Below are 3,326 nucleotides of genomic sequence, written 5' to 3'. Positions count from 1 at the left end.
TAATAATAATGTTTAAAAATATTAATGAAGGTAATAATAATCATCATAATTTATTACATTTATATATATCGCATATCCATACTCAACTGCATGCTCTCTACGCTTTACAGTTACACTTATTATTACCCCAGCAGGCCCTAGAACTAGAATACTCACAAACATTCTCAGCTTCCCAGGAAGCATACCGGGCAACGCTGGTGAAGCAAACACCCATAAACTGACAATATCTTTCGCTGCCTATAGTCGGGTACCCATTCCCACCTAGGTAAAGAAAAGAAAATTTTTGTAAAATGCCTTTCTCAATGAAGTAACGACAGGCCCCTGACGGGATTTTTATTTTTGTTTTAATTAAGGTTTTACTTTTACGGCGCTCGCAAAGTCCGTATTGGTTTTTGTTAAGAAATCTTCTGATTTTACCTTTAGCGTCAGTTGGTTCATTTCCCCAAAGATGGCTATGGGCATTAAAATCTCCCAACAGGGTGAAGGGTTGTGGGAGCTGGTTTCTGAGGTTTATTAATTCTCTTAAAGATAGAGGATAATTTGGAGGGATGTAAATTGAACTGATAATTATAGAACGATGTAGGGTGACCATAACCGCAACTGCCTGAAGTGTTGTGTTTAGTTGTATTTGTCTGTGTAGTGTTTGGTTATTTATTAAAATGGGGTTGCCCCCAGAGGCGATTTGGTTGTAAGTTTGATAGTTTTTTTAATGTGAATGTGGGTGTTGGCAATTTAGTTTCTTGTAGACAGATTATATTTGGGGTGTGTGAGGTCAAAAGATAAGAGAGTTCTGCCTGGTTTGCACGCAAACCGCGAATGTTCCACTGAAGAACTGCCATTTTAATTTATTTTGAGGGCACGGGTTCGGCACATTTTTGGGGGATCGTTTGTGACCTTTGTCTTTGTTTTGTTTTGCTGCGGTCACGGTGGACCGCAGCTTTTTTTAAAGGAGAGTGTGGAGGGGGAGAGGACCGGAGTCCCGGATGCGGGTAGAGGAGGGGGAGAGAGTGCAGTGAGTGGGTGGAGGGGCATTATTGGATGAAGGATGATGGGATGGAGGTTGAAGCAATGAGGGTGTAGGATGTGGTGATTTGTGTGAGGATGATGATGGTGAGGATGTTGTGGGTGAAGATGATGATGGGGGGGATGATGAGAATGATGAGGGTGAGGATGATGAAGGGGGTGAGGATGAAGAAGATGGCTGAGAGGGTGGTGATGAAGAGGGGGTGTGGGGAGATGGCGGATGGAGACTGGGAGAGATAAGAGGGGAGCAAGTGGACTCCATGTCCTCCTCCGTCTCCAGACTGGAGTGTTGTTTTTTGCAGGTGTTCTGCTTTTTATATGTCTGAAGGGCCTTTCGGGTTGGGTTTACTGACCCTGGGACAGTCTTCAGGACTTCTGAATATGTTTTTGTTGTATTCTTCGGCGTCGATCCTTTTGGGTAAAGAGTTGCTCTTGCTTCAGCGAACGTTCCGCCGTACTGGGCCCTATGTGTTAGGATGGCTTTCTACTGACACCACTTCGGACACTCCGTCGAAGATGCAGAGTGACCCCCCTGTCGACAATTTGGACACCAGGGATCTGCAGAGCAGGTCTCCCCAGAGTGTCCTTCCTTGCCGCAGCGAGGACACGCTGCACCACGACGACAGCGCAGCTGTGTGTGTCCGAAGAGCTGACAGTTGAAACAGCGCATCGGTGTCGGTATAGGTCTAACTTCGAGTTCTAAGTATGCAATGTTTAATTTGGTTGGTGGAGTGGGTGTGTTGAAGGTAAGGATCCACGTGTTGGTACAGATTTCCTTGCCATCCCGCCGTATTTTGATACGACGAGCATGGACAATTCCATCGACCTCCTGAACCATCTCTTCTTCCGTACAGCCGCAGAGCTCTCGGCTTTTGATGACACCCTTGGATGTGTTCAGACTTCTGTGAGGCTGAACACATACAGAGATGCCACCAAACGAGGTGCAGGCCAACAGTTGCCTGATTCAATGCTGGAACTGACTTGTATCAGGAGGTCCGTGGATCCTAGTTTTTTAATATATTTTGGTTTGTGTATACCGAAATATTTTGGGGACTTGTGTATCTTAAAAACGCTTAGTGTAGTGAGATTTGTATCTTGTTTTTCATCTTTTGGGGAGGTCACCAAAAATGGTGACCACCCCAACGATGTTCTTTTTGGTAAGTCCCAGATGCTGACATTGTCAGCATCTTCGCCCGAAAGGCCCTTCTTTCTCTTGCCCAGGCCAGGAGTTGCACCTGTTTCTCCTGTCTGGGACTTGTTGGGAATTGGGGTGGGAGAAATGTTTTTGATTGAATCCATGTGTATTTTGTTTTTTATTCATCTCCAGGGCTCCCCACCCGCTATCGAGTCCAACAAGGGGACACCGCTCGGAAGTCCATAGCTGGTGTCAGGGCTACCCTGGAGGTATACTCCCAATCAGACGGCAAGAAATCTTGCCTTCTAACCAAGATTGGCCAAAAACCGGTTCTATGAACCGGTCGCAACCGATTGAGTGCAGTAGGCCACTGCACCCGCCCGTCTAGACCGAATCCAGGGCCAAAGTGGCGTGTTGGTGAGGAAAGCCACACCTCAGCCACCAGGGTCCCCTTCTCCGGTCAACAGGGTGCCTCGCGTTGCGGGGATTTGGGGTCTATTCTTTGCTGGACCGGACCTTCGGTCAACAGAACGGAAAGAAAGATAGATGGATAGAAGACATAGCAAGAGCGGACAAAAGATGCCACCCCTACGTCAGAGAGCTAGTGACGTACGAGTGGCATCCCACCAGCGGGGGGGGGGGTTACACCCCCTGTTGATGGGACAGCCAACTACTGTATTTTTTATTCCCCGGTCAGCTCGGGGAAGGACGAAAGAAGAAGGAAGAAAGACGATAGAAGACAGACGATGCACCAAAGCAAGTGTCGCCCATGTGCACCTGAGCGTAGATGTCCATGGGCGACAAATCGCCAGTGAAGGGGTTGCACCTCCTGTTGGCGGAGCAGTGGGTCTATTTATATCCCCCCGACTCCTACGAGTTGTGCCTTTGAATGGTTTTGTAGTGGAGTAGTGAAAGTTATTACTTCAGTGTTCAGTTGCAACACAGAATGAACGAAATTGATGTTAAGCTAACAAACAAATTTAGTACAAGAAATCAAAGCGACAAAGATCCTAAAATTATACAACGTCTCATTTACTATGCCCTTGACTATCTTCAGCATGCGACAGCTTAATTGTGCACGTCCACTTTTTAGCCCCACGAGCCGCCCCTGCATGTCAGTATTGACAGCAATGCAAAACGACCTCTGAGATCTATCAAGGAATATCAG

This window comes from Aplysia californica, unplaced genomic scaffold, assembly GCF_000002075.1.
Source record: "Aplysia californica isolate F4 #8 unplaced genomic scaffold, AplCal3.0 scaffold00130, whole genome shotgun sequence".
NCBI lineage: Eukaryota > Metazoa > Mollusca > Gastropoda > Aplysiida > Aplysiidae > Aplysia > Aplysia californica.
Note: the sequence above shows the minus strand (reverse complement) of the source record.